The sequence below is a fragment of the Macaca mulatta genome, chromosome 1 (assembly GCF_049350105.2).
Source record: "Macaca mulatta isolate MMU2019108-1 chromosome 1, T2T-MMU8v2.0, whole genome shotgun sequence".
NCBI lineage: Eukaryota > Metazoa > Chordata > Mammalia > Primates > Cercopithecidae > Macaca > Macaca mulatta.
Genome location: NC_133406.1, coordinates 156,749,182 through 156,771,017, shown reverse-complemented (window position 1 = coordinate 156,771,017; position 21,836 = coordinate 156,749,182). Strand labels below are relative to the sequence as shown.

The 21,836-nt window shown below is 41.4% G+C and overlaps 1 long non-coding RNA gene across 1 annotated transcript in view; it reads left to right on the top strand.

The window, feature by feature from the left end:
• The first annotated feature begins 5,247 nt into the window (after positions 1-5,247).
• Positions 5,248-21,836, top strand: part of LOC144338454 (uncharacterized) — a 445,122-nt gene continuing 428,533 nt past the window's right edge. The window contains exon 1 of the long non-coding RNA XR_013412630.1: positions 5,248-5,571. This is a non-coding gene — a long non-coding RNA (uncharacterized LOC144338454). The remainder of the gene's footprint in view (positions 5,572-21,836) is intronic.

Genomic DNA, 21,836 nt, shown 5'->3' with positions numbered 1-21,836 from the left:
CATATTATGGAGACATAGCATCACAATGTCTTCGAGCAAAAGTGGCTTCACAGCCCTTTTCTTACCAAACTACATAATAACCTCAGGGCTATTCCTAAATTAATATATTACTTCATTCAGTCACTGAGTGCCTTTGCTGGACCAAACACTACAGTGGTTCCCCCCTATCAACAGGGGATACATTCCAAGACCCCCAGTGGCTGCTAAAACTGCAGACAGTGCCAGATCCTACCTATACAGTATGTTTTTTCCTATGCGTACACACCTAAGAGAAAGTTTAATGTGTAAATTAGGCACAGTACTCTTACACTTTGGGGCCATTAGTAAGTGAAATAATGGTTCCTTGACCATAAGCACTATGTTGCCGCTACAGTTGATCTGACAGTCTAGAAGGCTGCTAAGTGACTGGTAGGCAGGCAGTATATACAGCATGGATATGCTGGGCTAAGGGATACACTCCAGGGGGCACAAAATGGAATGGTATGAGATTTCCGCACACTACTCAGAAAGACACACAATTTAAAACTAACAAATTCCTTATTTCTGGAAATTTCTACTTAATACTTTTGGACACCAGTTAACCATGGGTAACTGAAACCACAGAAAGCAAAACCTGGAATAAGGGGGCACTACTGTATTCTATTCACTGGAAATACCACCAGTGAAGGAAACAAAGTCCTACATTCTAGAAGAAGAAATAGGCTTTAAATAAATAACAAGTGTGTGTTTTTGTGTGTAGAAAAATAACACTGATTAGGGGCTAGAGAGTGATGATTGCTGGTGCTAATTTAGATAGGATAGTCCACGAAGACCTCCCTGAGGAGGTGACGTTTGAGCAGAACCTTATAGTATAGCTATATGGGGAGATCAATATTCTGGCATGAGGAACAACAGGTACAAAAGTCCTGAGGTGGGGTCTTGAGTTCTTTGACATGGGAAACAGCAAAGAGGCCTGTGGCACTGGAACACAGTCAATAAGATAGAGAATGAGAGGAGACTGGAGAGCAGGCAGGGTCACATCGCACAGGGTCACACAGGCCCTGGGATCTCAGGGCCTGAGATGGGAAGCCACTGGAGGGCACTGAACAGGAGAGTGTCATTTATTATCTGGCATGTTTTAAAGAATCACTCTGTCTACTGTGCCAAAAACACACCATAATACCTAATGATCCTAATGATAGGTGACAGCCACTCAGGGGTTTGGAGGTAACTGCAGTACTAAATGCTAACTGCAGTAATTGCTGGTGTCTCCACCTTCAATACCCACAGAAACTGAGGCAAGGTAATTTGAACCTATCCCTAAGGGAAATATCTTAAGATGGGGCTGCATACATTGAGGAGAAATATGAACTTAAATCAGGAACATGAGCTTAAAAATTATACATGCATCTATTGATGCCATGATGGAATAAAGTAAGACAATTCTGTTCTGGAAGAAGGCAACTAGGGCACCTCTAGGAATCCCAAACACTCACCTTCCCTACACAATGGACAAGGAGATGCTGACCAAGTAACAGCATTACAGGAGTGTCCCAGCTGCAGGGTGAGTGTTCCAACTGCAGGGTGAGTGTCCCAACTGCAGGGTGAGTGTCCCAACTGCAGGGTGAGCTACTGTTTATTGATTTGCCTTAGATTAGAGTCAAGAGAGAAGAGGGAACTAGGAAGGGCTCATAGAAAACAAGAAAGCTGAGGTGATAGAAAGCAAAATGGGTCCACAGGAAATTAACTAACAGAGAACTAAATTGCAGGCCTACTAGGTGCCAGGCACTGTATAAATGTGGTCTTGTTTAACTGGAACAACAACCCTGTGAGGAAAATGAAGCTCAAATATAACCAATAACCAGCCCAAGGTCAGGCAATTGATGAGTGGCAGAGCAGACATTTAAGCCCAGACCTTTTTCTTTTTCTCCAAAGCTTGTGCTTTTTTATGCAACACTGAGTTGTGCTGATAGTGTTGGCACAGTGACAGAGAGAAAATTGTCCTAAATAAATGTGAAAATAAATCTGGGGCTATTCATTACCCAAGCTTTATAAGCAAGCCATCATCCCTGTGGCAGGGTTGAGCAGCACTAGAGAAATCTCAGCGCACACATAGGAAGCATCATTCCAGTTTATGGTGCTCTTACCTGCCAGATTAAAGAGGTGGGGTCTGGAGGAGAAAGTCTCCCCGCAAACAGTCTTACCTAGAACTGAAAAAATAATAAGGGAAACAGAATTCTAACAAACAGGAAAAGGCCTTTCAGACTGAGTGAGCTATTTTATTCAGGAAACATTATGCATTAATTTTAACCAATTCTCATTTAATCTCCATCTGGTTTGAAATTTTAAGAGAACCTAAATTGCACAATATTTTAAAAATATAGTTAGTTGCCTGATTCCACTGCCTGTGACAATGTGCATCATCGTCACAGGTGAATATATTTTTATGCCTTCATCCAAATATTTATTGAGTATCAATTATGTGCCAGGCACTTCAGTAACTGGACAAAGAAACTTCTAAATCCTGTTGGTGTTCTTTCTGAAACAATCAAGTCCTCCTGATACAGCTCTGATTCTTAATAACAAATACCTGATGGAACGTTTCCCAATTAAATTATATACAAAACCAATTGCCTTTGGAATTTGGATATTTATATTACAGGAAAAAATATGATATGCAGATGATTGCCCTTCATTTTTCAGTAGTCTTGCATCTTGTTCTCATTCTATTAAGTCTGGTTATTATTAAGGAAAGAGAATTCTCAGCACACTATAGCATATTAATTTCAATTGCCCCAATGTCAACTAGAATGCCTATTTCTTATGTGTGGTTGGCATGTGCATGTGTGGAGGTTGTTAAAGTTCCCTGATGTGCTCAGAAACTCAGATGGGCCTGGGTGTGGACAGATGAGAACCCCATCATGAGCCAGGGCTTCCCATCTGATTGGTCACCTTCTTGTTGCACCATCATCTCCGGAATTAACATTTGGAGGCCCTCCAAGGGAACATTCTCTGTGTCAAGTTCCCAACTGAGCTTCAAGCTACACTTCTGGAGTTATGCAGGACAGAAGAGAGCGTTATCTCAAAGGCCGTCCCTGTGCTGTTAGGCCAGGACATGCTTCCTTCCTGGAGTTCTGCACATCAGACACTAATCCTGCCTCCCAGATGAAGATTAATCCAGGCAGAGGTGGCCAAACTGACAACCTAGGTGACACTATATGAGCTAGGGATCTCCCTGGGGCAGATGGATATGGAAAACTTTGCAACAAAAAGCACCACAGAGCTGGTGGTAAGCTATAATATATAAAAGATGAAATCACAGTGTTGAATTTTAGAACTGGAAGGACGCTATGTCCACCGTTCACTTTCCAGAGGAGAAAATAGCCATCTAGAAAAAGTAGGTGCTGTAGCTAAAGATATTTCACTGCTAACTTAGCATCCCAGCCCCAGCTGCACACGGAGAGCCACAGTAGGCACCCCCCTGCTGCTGTGTTTTTCTAGAGCTGTATTCTCAATGGGCTAAAAAGAAGCTCCCTCTAAAGTGTTAACTCATAACATATCCAGGCTTCCCCATAGTAGATTCTCTCTCCCCACCTTTTTTAAAATAAGTAATCTCAAACTTATAGAAAAGTTGCGCCTATAGTAGCAAGACCTGTTTTCCCTAAACCATTTATGAGTAAGTTGCTAGCATGACATCCTAAACCCCTAAATGCTTTGGTTTATATGTATCATAAACAATGATAATTCTCCCATATTCTAAAAAATATATTTCTCTTATGTTATCTACTATCAAAATTAGGAAATTAACACTTGTACATTACTACCATCTAATCCACAGATCGCATTCAGGTTTCCTCATTTTCCCAAAAATGTTCCAGTCCAGAATCAATAACTATGCTTTTAGTTGTCATAGTCTCAGAATGGTTTCTCCATGTTCTCTTGACTTTCATGACCTTGACATTTTTGAAGATTACAGGACAGCTTTTGGAGAATGTACCTGAGTTTATCTTTGTTTGATGTTTCCCCATGATTAGAGTTAGCTTTTGGTACTTTTGGCAACAATATTACAGAAGTGATGCTATGTGTGCCTCATTGCATCCTACTGGCAGCACATGCTTTGGATTTTTTCCACTTCTAATACTAACATTGATCACTTAACTAAGGTGGTTTCTGCCAGGTTTCTTCACTGCATAGTTACTTTTTTTTTCCTTTTGCAATTAACATATATTTTGTGGGTAATACTTTCAGCCTATGCAGTCATCCCATTCTTCATCAAATTTTCAATGTATTTATTCAATTATGTATATGAATATGAGTACATTGATTCTTATTTTATTCAAAAGGTTCTAATCTGTTACCATTGTTGTCTTTTTTATGTTCATGGGGAAACACCTTCCTGCAGGATTCTGTGTCCTTTTGGAATGTTCTCGTCATTCTTTGAGCACTTCATTGCTTTCCAGAAGATTGTGCAGGCTCACCCTGTAACTGCCCTGGCCCATCTGCGGAACCAACCAAAGATGTGGATGTTGGTTGTACTCATGCTAGGAGTTTGTCACTGATCTCAGACACTCTAAGCCTACAAAGTTAGAAAATACACATACATACACACACACAGACACACACACACACACCCCAAATTCATATCTATGTATTGAAAATCATGAATTCAAACTGCTAACTCCACTTCTAATACAACACTAAAGAGTTGTTCCTTTTTTCTCATTTCCATACATGGAAATACCTTCTCCAACAGTGAAAAATCTGACCCACATTATTCCTAATATATTTCCTTACTTGGACCATCTCTATGGCTGTCCCACTGTCTCCTCGCCCAGACACTTTCCTGGGGGGCAGCCCTTCTTGCCTCACTTAGGCTCCAACACTCTATGCTGGGCCCTGACTCACCTGCGTAGACACTTTCCTCCCCCTGTTGGAGGGACCATGGAGGCTCCCCTCACTGTACCTGGAAGACATCACTCTGCTTGGTCCCTGCTAAAATCTTCGTGAAGAATTGTTCAGGAAGTAGAGAAAAGGAGAAAGATGAAGAAAAAAAGGATAAACTCTCTTCTCTCTTTTGTTTATGTGACCAACTCCTAGACCCCTTAAGCTTCACCATTACTCTCAGGGCCTCCATGGTCTGCCACCACTTTCTTCTCACCTGTGAAATGGCTTGAATCACACGGCATAATGGTCATCGGCACATGCAGTGTCACTAGCCCTAAGCTACTTTAGGCAGCTGTTACAGCCTCTTAATCTTTCATAGCCAGGATCCAGCATAGTGCTTACCATGGAGTAAGGACTCAATATATATTTGCTGAATAGAGATTACATAAATGAATGGATGATCATTTAAGTTATAACCACCTCTTCATCCCACAGATGCATTTCCTTCTGACTAGCGTCTCTTTTTTTTTTTTTTTTTTTTTTGAGACAGAGTCTGGCTCTGTCGCCCAGGCTGGAGTGCAGTGGCCGGATCTCAGCTCACTGCAAGCTCTGCCTCCCGGGTTTGCGCCATTCTCCTGCCTCAGCCTCCCGAGTAGCTGGGACTACAGGCACCTGCCACCTCGCCCGGCTAGTTTTTTGTATTTTTTAGTAGAGACGGGGTTTCACCGTGTTAGCCAGGATGGTCTCGATCTCCTGACCTCGTGATCCGCCCGTCTCGGCCTCCCAAAGTGCTGGGATTACAGGCTTGAGCCACCGTGCCCGGCTGACTAGCGTCTCTTAATGATTAAATGTTTTCTAGAGCTAAATGCATAAATAATGCTGTAATTTGGATGTTTGTGCCCCCAAATTTTATGTTGAGATATGATCCCCAGCATTGGAGGTGGGGCCTAAAGGGGGCTGTTTGAGTCCTAGAGCTGGATCCCTCATGAATGGCTTGGTGCTGTCCTCCTGGTAATGAGTGAGTTCTTGCTCTATTAGTTCCCGAGAGAGCTGGTTGTTAAAAAGAGCCTGGTACCTCCCATCTCTCTCTTGTTTCCTCTCTCACCATGTGATCTCTGCACATGCCAGCTCCCCTTCCCCTTCCACCATGAATGGAAGCATCCTGAGTCCCTCACCAGAAGCAAATGCCAGTGCCATGCTTCTTGTACAGTCTGCCAAACCATGAGCCAAATGTATTAGTCCTCTCTCACTGCTATAAAGAACATCCCTGAGACTAGGTAATTTATAAACAAATGAGGTTTAATTGACTCACAGTTTTGCATGGCTGGAGAGGCCTCAGGAAACTTACAATCATGGCAGAAGGCAAAGGGGAAGCAGACACCTTCTTCACAAGGCGACAGTAGAGAGAAGAGCCAAGGAGGAACATCCAAACACTTATAAAGCCATCATATCTCATGGAAACTCACTCACTATTAAGAGAACAGCATGGGGAAACCGATCCAATCACCCCCTTCCCTCGACATATGGGGATTACAGGTCCCTCCCTTCACTCATGGGGATTACAAATTGAGATGAGATTTGGGTAAGTACACAGAGCCAAACCGTATCACCAAATAAGCCCCCTTTCTTTATAATTGAAGCAGCCTCAGGTATTCCTATATAGCAACACAAATAGACTGACAGAAAATTAGTACCAAGGAGTGGGGCACTGCTATAAAGATAGCTGAAAATGTGGAATCAGCTTCAGAACTGGATAATAGGCAGAGGTTGGAAGAGTTTGGAGGGCACAAAAGAAGAAAAATAAACAAGGAAAAGTCTGGGACTTCTTAGAGATTGGTTGTGTGGTTGTGACCAAAATGCTGATAGAAATATAGACAGCAAAGTCCAAACTGATGAAATCTCAAATGGAAATGCGGAACTTACTCGGAACTGGAGCAAAGGTCACCCTTGTTGCCATAGCAAAGGACTTAGCTGCATTGTGTTCATGTCCTTGGGCCAAACTTAAGAGTGATAACCTGGGGTATCCAAGGGGAGAAATCTCTAAGCATCAAACCTTCAAGAAGGAGCATGGCTGCTTTTAACAACTTATGGTCATATACAACAGCAAACAAAGGACCGAAAGTGGAACTTATAATTAAAAGCAAGCAGAGCATAAATATTTGGAAAATATGTAGCCTGGCCATGTAGTAGAGAAGGAAGGAGCATTTCCAGAAGAATTCAAGGGCACTACAGAGCAACCACTCGCTAGAGGCAACTGTAGCACTAAAAGGGAGCCAGGTGTTAATAGTCAAGACAATGAGAAAGAGGCCCCAAAGGTATTTCAGAAATTTTCAAACCTACTCCTCCCATCACAGGCCCAGAGGCCTAGGAAAACAGAATGATTTCCTAGGGTGCAGCTGTTCTGCTCCATCTCAGGGAGCTGCTCCCTGCATCCCTCCCTCAGTCTGCAGCTGTGGGTCAAAGGGCCACACGTATGATCTGGCCACTGCTGTGAGGGCACTAGCCATAAGCCTTGGTGGCTTCCACATAGTGTTAAGTGTGTAGGTGCACAGAGTGCAAGAATGGTGGAGGCTTGGCAGCTTGCATCTAGATTTCAGAGAATGCATCAGAAAGCCTGGGCACCCAGGCAGAAGCCTGCCACAGGGGTGGAGCCACTGCAGAGAGCCTCGACTAGGGTAGTATTGAGGGGAAATGTAGAGTTGGATCCCCCTGCACAGAGTCCCCACCAGAGCACTGCCTAGCGGAGCTGTGAAAATAGGGCCACAACCCTCCAGACACCAGAATTATAGAGCCATTTAGCAGTGTGCAACTTCAATCTGGAAAAGCCACAGACACTGGACTCCAACACATAAGAGCAGCCATGTAGGTTACACTCAGCAAAGTCATGGAGGTAGGGCTGCTAGAGCCCTTGGGGGCACGCTCTTCACACCAGTGCACTCAGGATACAGACATGGAGTCAAAGATTATTTCAGGGCTTTAAGATTTAATATCCACCCTGCTGGATTTCAAACTTACATGGAACCTCTTACCCCTTTCTCTTGGCCAATTTTTCCCTTTTGGAATGAGAATGTTTACCCAATGCTTATACAACAACTGTATCTTGGAAGTAAATAATTTGTTTTTGATTTTACAGTCTCCCAGCTGTAAGGAATTTATCTTGACTCTCAGATAAGATTTGGGACATTGGACTTTTGAGTTGGTGCTGGAACAAGTTAAGACTTTTGGAGACTATTGGGATGAAACGATTGTATTTTGCAATATAAGAAGAACATGAAGTTTGAGGGGTAAATGGTGGAATGCTATGGTTTGGATATTTATCCCCCCAAACCTCAATCTGAAAGTTGATCCTCAACATTGGATATGGGACCTAATGGGAGGTGTTTAGGCCATGAGGGTGGATCCCTCAATAATGTCTTGGTGCTGTCCTAGTGGGAATGAGTTCTCACTCTATTAGTTCCCACAAGAGCTGGTTGTTAAAGCGAGTCTGGCACCCCTTTCCCTATGCTCTTGTTTTCCTCTCTCACTATGTGACCTTTGCACATGCTGACTGCCTTTCACCTTCCTCCATGAGTGGAAGCAACCTGAGACCTTCACCAGAAGAAAATGTTGATGCTGTGCTTCTTGTACAGCCTGCAACACCTTAAGCCAAATGAACTCCTTCTCTTTATCAATTACTCAGCCTCAGGTATTCATTTATAGCAACACAAATGGACTAAGACAAATATCTACTGTGGTATTGTAGAAGCAGATAGATGGTAGGAGTGATATCTTTATACAGGGATTGTGATCAAATCAATCAGTCAGAAGGGATCTGTCTGCTTTTCCTTCTTGAGGGGCTACCCATTTAATAAAAATATTAAGTGTTTATAATGCTTGAGGCACATGCATTGTAAACACCTACAAGGTGCTCTGGCACATTACATGTATTCCTTTCCTTTCCACTTGTACATCGGTTATCTGACCTTCCAAGCCTAGATCAGCCCTCATGTCATACATGAATCTTTGCTCAACAATTCTAGTCCACACAAACTCCTCTGGAGTTCTCTGAACTCTTCTGGAGCTCTCTGAATATCAATTGCACTTATAGTTAGTACCACAAAGTCAGCCCTAAATTGTATTTAAATGATCTCAAAATAAACTATAAATCTACTGAAAACAGTAGCAGGCCTTTTACCTCCTTTTACCACTGTTATCTCCAACAGTGTCTAGAAAAATATTAAGTGTCTAATAAGTATTTGATTGATTCAATGACTGGTTAATATCTGGTAAGTAGCAATAGAAGTTTTAGTAGTCAGTATCCCTGAATCTACTGTTTTAATAAATACTCAGAAAAAATATTCCCTTATAGAAACAAAAATGGCTATAGAGAATCATCTATTACAAGAGTAAACCTGTGAATTCTCAGGGAACCAGATAACACTCTAAAAAGAATGTACGTGTAAAAGACATATCTGACTGTCTGACTGTTATCCAAATAGACAAATAACTCTTAAAACTCAACAATAAGGAAATGAACAATCTAATTAAAATATCTGGATGGACATCCCACCAAAGATGATATACAGATGGCTGGCGTTGAAAAGATACTCCACATTGCCTGTTATTAGGGAATTTCAAATTAAAACAAGGAAGTATCACCACACACTTACTAGAATGGCTAACATCCAAAACACTGACAATACCAAATGCTGGTAAAGATGTGGAAAAACAAGAACTCTCTTTCATTGATAGTGGAAATGAAAGATGGTACAGACATTTTAGAAAATAGTTTGGCAGTTTCTTACAAAACCAAACATACTCTCAGCATAAGATCCAGCAATCTCACTCCTTGGTATTTACCCAAAAGATCTGAAAATTTATGTCTACACCAAAACCTGGACCATGAGTGTTTATAGCAGCTTTATTCATAATAGCTGAAACTTGGAAGTAAGATGTCTTTCAATAAGTAAATATATAAATAAACTGTGGTATCGTCATAAAATATGTTTTACCCATACTACCTTGAGTGAGGTATGGTGAGTCCAGACACAGACCAAGAGGGAGGAACTGGAAAGAATTTTATAGTGTGTTACACTCACAGTTCCCTGGGGAGAATACAGCATGCTATCCAGGGCCATTCGGGGAAGCACTAGGGCCACTCACAAGCCAGAAGGAGAGAGGGAACTATGAGCAAGCGCCTTGACCATGGTTTCAGCAGGAAAGAATGGGCAAGTCATGGTAAGCAAGTTTAGGATTGAGCAGTTCAAATAATTTCCATAAGTTCTTGGGCATAGAGGCTGCGCCTGGTTGTCTATAGTCTGGCCTGGGAGGGGTCTGAGTGGCTCAATGCATGAGAGCCTAAAAAGGGAGACAGTTGGGAGTGTGTACTTAATGGGCCACTCAAGAATGGAAACTGACTGCCTCTAGCTAGAGCTCAAAACTGGGTCAATTCAATTTTTTTTAAACTATATTACACAACAAAATTTTATTCAGTGTGAAAAAGAAATGAGCTATCAAGCTACATAAAGACAAGTAGGAATCTTAAATGCATATTGTTTAGTGAAAGAAGCCAATCTGAAAAGGCTGCATACCATATGATTTCAACTACATGACATTCTAGGAAAGGCAAAGTGATGGAGACAGGAAAATGTTCAGTGGTTACCAGAGGACCAGGGGGAAGGAAGTATAAATACACGAAGCACAGGGGATCTTCAGGGCAGTGAACCCATTCTACGTGATACTATAATGGTGGATACATGTGATCATACATTTGTCAAAAGTCATAAAATGTATGACACCCTTAGAATGTACAAAGGATGCACAATCCATAGAATGTGCAAATCCAATGTAAACTATGGAGTTTTGTTTATTATGATGTGTCAATGTTGGTTCATCAATTATAACAAAAGTTATAATTGATATAGGACGTTGATTGAGGGGGAGGCTGTGTGTGGGGTGGGAATCAGGTATGTAGGAATTCTGCACTTTCTTCTCAATTTTGCTGTGAACCTAAAACTGCTCTAAAAAATAAAATCTATTAACTTAAAAATAAAATAACACAATGTTAGTCATTTAGAAACAAAGCTAAAGGAGAGCTTTCCTCTGGAAATCAAGAAAGATTGGTGACAATCATGAAGCCATTATGCAATAAAAAGGAATAATGAAGGATGATGGAACCCTGTTATTATTAAAAGACAATCTAGAGAAAGGAGTCGTATTCATAGAACAATTACTGAAGGGATACTACATACTAGCCACCACAAGCAGCATTTAAATAATGAGACATTATCTCACTTAATCACATGTAATCCTTATCTATTATTCATAAAAATGTATAATTAACCCATTTGAAGATGAAGAAGCTGAGGTTCAAAGATGATAGGTGGCTTGCCCAGTTTGATTAATTCAAGTAAGCAGAGTTGTCTCTGTAGAAGATTGTTCTTATTTATCATGGAATCTTCTCAGAGTTTAGTATACTGCTTGCTCAGAATCTTCTCTCAGAAGACTCTATGATAAATAAGAATCATCTTCTATAGAGAAAGAATTGACAGCTTCAAGAGAATGTGGTCATCTACGTCACATCATTCAGGACACAGGGAATGGAGAGGTGCATGAAAAAATTAACTTTACTTGGAAGGATCCAAAAAGGAAGCAGCATTAGAGCTAGGCCTTGAAAGATGAGTACAATTTCCAATCAACGTTAAATGTAGGAAAGGATGGGTAGGAACAATGGCAAAAGTAAAGAGTTGTAGAGAGCAGGGAGACCAGAATGGGTGAAGTATGGCTCCCAAAGAGGGATGTGGCAGAAAAGAGGACAGAGGAGCATCCCAGGACCATGGAGGTCGTGCCAAGGTATGTGGACTTGACTCAGAAAGCAATGGAGAGCCACTGGATCTTTTGAGGAAGAATGTTACCCAATTCGGTCTGTATTTTTGGAATATCATTTTGTGTCATTGTGGGAATGCCAATTACAGAGAACCAGGGCTGGAGACAAAGAGATCCTAGGTAGGCAATAGTAATACAGTGAACCAAATAAAGCAGAAACAGGGCAGGGTTTGTGGAAGGATCTTTATGTTCTATGAAGTAACTAGCTGGAAGTATTAAGGGTTTATTGAGTTAAGAAGAAATGTAGTATATTCTTCTAATTGCTTCAGAGTAAAGTAGCTTTTATCTAAAATGTTTGTCTAAATGTCACCTTCTCCATAAGGTCACTCCTAACCGTGCTATTTAAAATTGCAATTTCACTCCAGACTCCTGATCCCCTTAGCCTTCCTTTTTCTTTTCTTTTTAATTCACAAAATCTATCAACATAACTAGTAACATTGTGTATAATTTACTTTATCATTTTTTATTGTCTGTCTACCCCCACTGGAATATAAGCTTCATAAGGAAAGACATCTTTGGTATGTTCACTGAGTATCCCAAACACCTTGAGTACTGCCTAACACATAGTAGATGCACAAGAAATATTGTTGTGTGAGTTAATGAACACAGGCATACACTGGCATAATCCTAGCAGTGCTTCAAGCTAGGCAAAAGATATGGCATAAACTAGAGACAATCTCAAGGGTACTTAAAATCTATTTTCTTTAAAAACGTTTGTATATGTTCCTAAGGATAAATAATCATGAAAGGGTTTACAGGATTAGTAAATAGTATAGAATTCTGTCCAGGAGACTATATTTTTTTATATGTACTAAAATCTTCTATTAAACTCAGTACACTTGTAGATTGGGCAAAAGACTGGTAATGAGAGGGATGCTTTAGGTGTGATAATTGAGTCACAGTAAAGCCTATGTCATGATTTGATGCACCACAACGGATTTTTGTTTGTTTATCTGTTTGTTTGTTTTAAGACGGAGTCTCGCCCTGCTGCCCAGCCTGCAGTGCAGTGGTGCAATCTTGGTTCACTGTAACCTCCACCTCCTGGGTTCAAGTGATTCTCCTGCCTCAGCCTCCCAAATAGCTAGGATTCCAGGCACCTGCCACTATACCCAGCTAATTTTTGTATTTTCAGTAGATACAGGGTTTTACCATGTTGGCCAGGCTGCTCTCGAACTCCTTACCTCAAATGATCCACCTGCCTCTACCTCCCAAAGTGCTGGGATTACAGGCATGAGCCACTGTGCCCGAACCACCATGACAGATTTTTAAAAATGCATTTTATCTTAATTAGTCTTTGTAATAGTTTGTCAGCACTGTAATATGTTGTTATTTTCATTCAGCAAATCAGGAAACTAAGACCAAGAAAGGCAACTGGCTTCTCCAGGGACATAGTTTGAACAAGTCCACCTGATTTCAGTGCCTTATGTTTCTCACGGCAGCCAAGGAAATTCTAACAGTAACAAGGAAAGAAAGAAGACTTTATTAAACATTTACTCTGGACAAGACACTGTGCTACTCACTTTACAACAACCCTATAAGATGGTTAATATCAGTTTACCCATTTTACAGATAAAGAAACCTAGCACAGAGAGTTGCTATAAACTGCTCAAGATCACATGTCTAGCAAGTTCTAAAACTAGGACTCAGACCTGTGCCTAATGAACTCTAAAGCCCAGGCTCATAACCACCACACCATATTGCCAAGTGGGAAACAATGATATTGCCAGATGGAACAGGCTGAGGTTTTGCTGATTTGGGGGAAGGGGAATTAGTGAAAGATAGGTTTTCACAAGACAAGTGCAAAGAGAACCATTCAGCAAATTAATGCAGTAGTTTAAAGGGTAGTTTGAGCAGATGCCATGTGGAAGTTACCAGAGAAAACATCAGTTCTTTAAGCCAAATGGTATTTTGAGAGCGTGAAGATAATGTAATTATAAGATTTTTAACTATAAAAACAAATCCATATACATAAACACTTAGCTAGAAGGAGAATAGGGCATAGCTGGGAATATTACATTAAACATGTCTTTTACTAATTAATAAGATATTGGTCATACTGAGATTACAAGTACTCAAATGCAGTGATTATATTGGGATTTGATGTATAATTACTGATGTTTATATTTACCCAGAAATACAAATCTTCCCAATCACTTCCCACAGTGAAGGCTTCTGTGAGGACAAGGCACGGGCAGAGAACGTCTCATCCGTGATGGTCCAGGGCACCCCTCCAACCCAGAAAATAGAGCCAGGAATTGTGCGAGAAATGGAAGTCAGAGGGGAGCTGAAGATAAGTTACTGAAATGAGGGTGCCATGGCAGAGATCAACAGCTGCCTACAACAGATGCTGTGCTTTTCACAAAAGCTATCTTGTCTTCTTACTTTTGTCTGCATGTTAGAAGGTAAGGACTCCAAAGGGACAGGTGGTAAAGAAAAATAACTTTGGCGTTCACCAAGAACTTCAACATACAAGATATATCTTACTAGTCTATGAATAATACAAAAACTGTGAGTAGAACTAATCCACCTTTGTTACCCCAGCTCCCAGTGTGGGGCCTAACAAGTTGCTCAGCAAATGTCTGCTGACCAAAGAATGACTCGTCTCATCAACAGATCTGTGGTGATTCTTTCACTTTAGGGTGTGGCTTGTGCACAACAAGAGATAAAGACAAAATAGAATATCTATTTAAATAATAAAACATTTGTAACTACTTACATGTAGCCTGGGGGACCTTCCCTACCATATTAGGAGATGATTAACAGAAGCAAATTTCACTCACCTGACCAGGAGACTGACCTCAGTGGCCTGGGTTCCAGAGTCCCATATCATATACTCAGCTGGTGCGAATGGGTGTTTGAGCATGGCAATGTTGAAAGAATGTGAGACATTTTCACATTATGGGAAATAGAAGGACAGAGAGAGAGAAACTTCCTCCAGCTGAAGAATAGAGAGTAACCTTTTCTGTTAAACAGTGAGAAGCACTCAGTCTCCTATACGATTCAGCCTGCCTCTTTTGAGGAATGGAATGAACAAATGTTTTTCTCGTTCTACTGCGTTTATTTCACCAGCAGGCAACAACATCTCTGCCACTACCCTTCTGAATGCCACGCTCAGATGGAAGTTTTTACCTCACTGTACGGTTTTAAAATATCTTACAATTAGAAGTAGAAATAAACTAAAAACAATGTTGAGCAGAGAAATACTTGACAGAATGGAATCCAACAAATGTATTTGGTAGCTTACATTTTGCTAGTTATGCGGAAGTCAGTCTTGGTAAAATCATAAGTCAAAGGTACTGTCAACTAGCACATATGTGATACATCTTTGGTACTCCATAAATATTTGTTGAATTAATTAATCTTAGCTTTCACAGTGTGGTACCAGATGGGAAGATTCAACATCATTGTCAAAACGTCCTCAGCTCTCTGCTCACCTGGCTGTGTCACACCACGCTTTGCTGAGTCTCCTCTTTCCTCTCCCCGCAGTCTCCTTCACTGGCATTCTCTTCCTCTATTCTCTCAAATAGGTGGTATCCCCAGCTGACTCAGCATAGCTTCTTGTTCTTCTCACTCCATACGTTTCACGTGAGCACGCTGATCCTGTCTAATTGGCCTTAACTACAGCCCACATGGTAATGATGCACACGTCTCCATCCCCAACCAGATCCCTGCCCTGAGCTTCAACTCCATAAAATTTCCTGTGTCCACCCATTATCCCCTTTATTGTCTTGCCTGCTGCCCTTCCCCAGGATCTCATCAGTTCTCTCTGGGACTGCTGCAAAGTCTCTTGTCCTCTACCTCCAGCCTCGCCCTTCTCAAATCCATCCTACTCAGGCTTTTAAACCCAAACTAAACCAGACTAGTCACTCACTTCATGACTTTTAAAGTTCTGTCACCCCACCTCTGCCTATGGGAACAAGTTCTACCTCTTTAGGGTGGCATGCAAGCATCTCCATGATCTGTCTCTGCCTATTTCTCTACACCCACTCCCACTCTTTATCTTCCACTTTAGCCACTGGAAATTCAAACTGCTTGATGTTCCACACACTTCCTGCTCTTTCAGGCTTCCCAGACGTTGCTGTCACTGTTCCCCTAAGCCCTACTGCCTTTTTAAATGCTTGGTTCCAGTGGCCTCTCCTCTAGGAATCCCCTCCTGATCTCTTCCCCTATTATCTGGCGACTGGTCAGGTATCGCTTGTCATGGGCCACCTTACTACATTTCTATTGCTGAATTTACCACACTGTATTAGAATAATCTATTAACAATTCTTCCTCCTACAACAAATTCTGCAGGGAAGAGGAATAAGCCTATATTTTATTCAGCTTTGGGTTTTCAGCCCATAACATGGAGTCTGGCACACAGGGTAAACAAAACAAGTATTTGTTGAATAAAACTGAACTGATGGTTGCAGATGTGTGCATTAATTAGCATCTCAACAATCTCTGAGCACACAGCTATTCAGAGCACAATCAATTATTCCATTTCCTAAATCCCCCTGGGGGAGAAGCTTACCCTACTCCATGCCATTCAGAGGCATGATTGCTTAACAGATATTGCCAAACTGGATCACGAATAATGAGAAAAGTTCCATTTCCCTCAGCTGTGAAGGTTCTGAGGTACACAAAATGACACTAAAAGCCTAGCCACTTGGCCTATGCATTTACGATCATGGCACCTGTCGGGATGAATGTGTTGCCTAATTAAGTATTCTTTGGGTAACAGTTACACAAGCCAGGAGAACCAGTCTGCCAGGTAGATCTCCCCTTAACCTCACTGGAATTTCCAATTCTTTGTCTTTACATTGTGAGCAGAAACAAATTGCCAATTTTGTTGATGTAGGCACATTCTCAAACAACTTGAAACTACTCCCAAACACCAACAGCCATGTGAGAAAGAGATGAAATGCAGTTTGTGGAAAGTAAATTCTTGATTATGTTGGAATTAAAGGGTATATACTTTGCTGCACTTTCAAGAATTACAGGTAAGAGGCACAACAGTGTTTTACTTCGATGTCAAACATAGAGCTGGCAATTTACTGTGCAAAATAAACAGATGGAGAAAAATAGAAAGGTGGTATCTCTGCTTTTTAACTATATTCCTCAAGGGTTGTCACAAAGAGAGAAGTAATAATTACAACAACGGAGCGAGTGTTCTCTTGCCTCTTGGAAAGCTTTATAGGCCGGTTGTTTATTGCTAACTTTTGGTGAAAGACTAGTTTAAGTATATCAAAGCTTTATGGCCTGAGTGGGAGCCATTACATATGGAAACTGACCTGACCATTACTTATAAGGAGGTCAGAGACTGGGATTCAAGAAATAATGATGTTACCATTGCAAAGACAGAGAACAAAATTGTCCTAGGAGATCATTTTGAGTAATCAAGGCACTAGCTTTCTGCTACCTCAATGTGCAGGGACAATATGTGTGGTGACCTCTTTGAAAGAAAAAGACAGAATCTAGACCCTGAGAAGTATTGAGTGGGCATATATTTATAAGATTTGAAGTAAGTCACAGCCAGCATCCGTGGCTCACTTTGAGGACACTAAATGGATATGAAATAAAACTCAAAATATCTGAATCTATACCTAAGCAGTGCCTGGTATTTGGTGATCTGTTGGGCTGTTACGGATTCACTAATCACAGCAAAAGATACAAGACCCAAGTTTGCTTAGATTGCTTAATCTCTTCATAATGGTTCTATGGGCTGATCCTTTATTTCTTTACCTGCTTCCATCAGTTTAGTTCAAGACACTGTCATTTCAGACTGGAGCCAGTCTCCTAACTGGGTCTCCTACCTAATGACTTTCCATTTTCCAGTCTCTTCTTTACATCTCCACCATACTTATCTTTTTAAATACTACTTTGGTGGCTCAAACTTCACCCACCTCCATTCTTTTAGGAAACTGTTGCTTCCCTTTTCTAACCATGCATTTTGGAGTGAAGGGAAGATGCCGCTTAGCACAAATATCCCCACCCGGACACAGGGGTAAGCACCTCACCTTGAAGGCACCGATCACAGCACCCCATTCCCTTGGCCACACACTTTTTACTGACAAGGAATCAGCTAAGTTTGGCGACTTCTGAAGAGCTGAATTTATTGTGACGCTGACACTAGAGATGTTTAAACTTCAGGGCCTCTCACTAGAACAGGCTCCTGGGAGTGGAGGGCATCCTGGGACAGGCAGGGTCCTGGTGGGGAGGCAGAAGCCAGGTTTTAGTGATAGAGGATGTCTATGCAGGCATTTCTGGTAAGTTGCTTAAAGAGGTCTCAGATGATAGAGACCTAAATCTCCAAGGCTCCAATAATTTGATGAGGATTGTTTTTTTCATTTCAGATAATTTTTGTGTATACATAATTTTAAACTCATAATTTTGTATTCATTTTCTTAAAGAAGTCCCCCCAAAGTCAGCAAACTGCAGACTATTGTTCCAGTGCAGAGATATATGTGCCCTACTCTTCTCAGACGCCCCCAAGAGATGAGTCATTTTCAGCCACATTCTTCATGACTCTCCTTTCCATGTGCATCCTCGCTTCCATCCTCCTCACCTACCCATCACACCTTCCATGTCCTGTGCTTTCCAGCTTAGCAGCCTCTGCTCACCTGTTCTACCTTGGAGTACCCTTTGGCCCATCTGGATCAACCAAAGACAGATCCTTTAGGCTCTGCTGAAACCTCACCTCCTCCATGAGGTCCACCCACCTAAATTCACCAGAATTTTCTGACTACACTGTCTTTCTGTGCTCCGTATAGGACCTGAATAGATATTTGTGGAATAAAATTGGGTTGGATTAGGATACTCATTGCATTATACCTTGCATTATTTACCTGCATGTTGATTTTTCCTTCTTCTTGATGAACTCACAGAGGTCAGGACTCTCTTTGCCTCAAGTTTACATGTCTATGGCCCCTCTCGTGGCTTTGAACATAATAAGAGCTCAACAAATAACTGAACTGAACAGTCCCGCTCATTAACTGATGGTTGATTGACTGAGGGCTGACAATTTCTATTTTGGCAGATACTTCCTGAGCTCAGAGACCCAGTTTACTGCCATAGAGGTAATTGTTCCCATTTCTCAGATTTCTCCCCTTTAGCACAAGGAAACACACATTGGGGAAACAGGCACAGCTGCCGTGTACTTCCTGTAGTGGGTCCTGAAGTCCTGTTCAAATAATTTCTCTTCCCCTGACTATTCCAGCCAACAATGACAGCTCATGATGCTGTTCCTGTGAGTCCCTGCTGGATCTGGCTGCTGGTCTGTAATGTCCCACTGGCAATCAAAATCTTTCTTACAACTTTCACTAAATAAACCTTGCTGCAGGGTATGTGGAGAAAGGTATAGCCAGGGAACCTAAGGTGTAGACAGGTAAAGCAAAATCACTTCCCCCCCCCCCCCCCGCACCAAATCCTCTATTTAGGGAATAAAACCACGAAGTAAATAAATAGCAGGTCTAACCACAATTCATAGTTGTTAATCTACTTTGACTCAAGGCATGCGAGGGTGAAATAATAAAGATTGCAAATTGCACATGGGCCTGGATTGCTCAGTTCAGATTCAAGGTGTATCACTTGGGGTGACCTGGGGTGATTTGTTAACCCCTTTTATAGTTTTTGTTTGAAGAGGAAAAAAAGTTCTTCGGGCAATGTTGAGGCACAGATCTATATGGCAGGGCTTTTCCTACACTATATAGTCCTGTTACAGTGATGCTATCTGCATCGGAGTATTTACTTTCTGAGGTTGATGAGTATTTGAAAATACTTCTTCCTTTTTTGAGCTGAGATGGTCAACATGAGCAAAGCTTCTTTCTTTCCTCTCCTGCTTCAGTATCACACTTAGAGATGCAGAGACAGTAGTTCAGGCAAGCAGGGAGTAACCAGAATCCACAGGCAGAAAGAAAAAAGGATTCCATTTTGGCTCGACCTCTGCCTCACCCAGGAAGATTGAGTTTGCTCTCTGAGTCTGAACAAGCTCCCAGCGGTTGGTGAGCTCTCCCGTTCGAGGCTCCCCTTTGGCACAAGGTAAAGAATTTATTAGTGAGAAATTTCAATTTCAGACCTTCAGATTGTCTTGGTTGGCCTCAAGCTCTGTCCACAGCGCATATTATAATATACTTCCTATCACTGTTTGAACATTTTTTTTACCCATGATCCTTTCCATGCTTATTTGTAAAGGGATTTTCTTTTAAAACAAAGGAATTATTGCTTCATTAGGGCCATTTTACCCTCTCTCCCAAAGGATTCCTAACAGGCTATAGTAATTCTTAATGGAGTTAGTGGAGAATTCCAGTTCAATTGTGTAATGCCCATGTTCTGGTCAGTCTGCCCAGGACCAAGTGCAGCACAACTGACTTTCCACTTAGATGCAGCACACGTGGATCACTGTGATGGTCTGCTAAAGCTGCCATGACAAAGTGCTAGACAGTTGGTGCTTCAAACATAGAAATGTATTCTTACACATCAAATTGTCAGCAGGATTGGCTCCTTCTGAGGGTAATAAGAGAGAATCTGTTCCACTTCTCTTCCCTAGCTTCCAGTAGTTTGCTCTTGGTTTTTGGTGTTCCTTGGCTGGTAGATATCTACCTTCATCTTCACCTGGCATTCTTCCTGTGTGCATGTCTGTGTGCCCAATTTCCTCTTTTTATGAGGACATCAGTCATATTGGATTAGAGCCCACCCTAATGACCTCCTATGAAGTACTTACATTGGCAACAACCCTATCAGATGGGAGCAGTACACAATTAAGCCCATAACAATTGCTAACGGGACATCAGGAGGCACTTGGAAATAGCCTGACTCATGGTCAAGATTTTATGTCATTTGTTATATGATAATCCTGAGTTAGTCAGAACACATTAGGATAGCCTTTGGTAACAAATTAACTCACAGCTTATCATAATAAAGGCTCATTTCTCACTCACATCGAAGTCTGATATGGATTCAATGCCTATTTTTTTCCAGTGGGGGTAACTTTCCTCTAACAATGATTTAGGATCCAGATGGCTTTCATCTTGCATTCTAACCATCCCGAAGTTCTTTCTTTCCGGCTTGCAGATGACAGAGAAAGAGCCTTGGGAACAGGCCGCTGCTCTTAACTCCCGTGGCTTAGAAGTAACACATATGACAGAAGTGGGCCACACAGTTCACAGGCAAGAATTAATCATATGGCCTCAACTCAACTGCAGAGAAGACTGGGAAATGGGAAACGTAGTCTTCTACATTTCAAATACTCCAAATATTCTTCTACACTTCAAATTTTCCAAATGTAGTTTTCATGGATATTTGCTGAGCACAAACTACTTTTGCTATGCCCTCCTTCACCTAGAACATGTTTGGCTTGATAAACTGTTTCTAGGAGAGGCAGAATAGAAAAGCATATTTGTTTTAAAATCTGGGCTTTGGAGTGAGGTTATGCAGGTTTTAAAACTAGCTACAGTACTTACAAGCTAAGTATACTTAGCCAATTTACCTAATCTCATTGTCTCTCAGTCTTCCTCCTGTAAATGGGCATAGTAGGCATAATAATACTACCGATCCCGTAAGCTTGCTCTGAGGAGTACGTGTGTTGTAAGTTTTTATTACATGTGTTTGTAGAGCATGATACCAGAAAAAATGGGCCATTCCATTCATAACAGATAATTAACAAATATTAAACAAACTGGGGAGGGAAACATGCTGCCAAACACTGAGGGATTGGCTTAGATCTGGCTGCTTGCTGCAAAGAAAACCAATCACAGAGATGGCAAGGATTGCCAGGGAACAAAGGCTTTGTTACAGATGATGTCAGCTGAGAGACGGGAGACAGGTCTAAACTAACTCAGATAAAGGGTTTATATAGTGGGGAGTTAGGAAGGGGTAAGCAAGAGGAGTTGGTCAACAGGCAGCAGGTGTGTCTCATTGTCCAGATGCCATGATCTGAGATGTTTCAGTTTCTCGATACTTTCTGGGAGGCCCGATCGTCAGGTTCCTGAGAAAGGAACTTAGATAAAACAAATGTCTATTACTCAAACTTCAGTTCTGTGGGAAAATTGGGCTGGTTTCAAACATACGAAATATTCTGAAAATGTTACTGATCTCAGTCCTCAGTAATTATGTGTCTTGGTACTTAATAA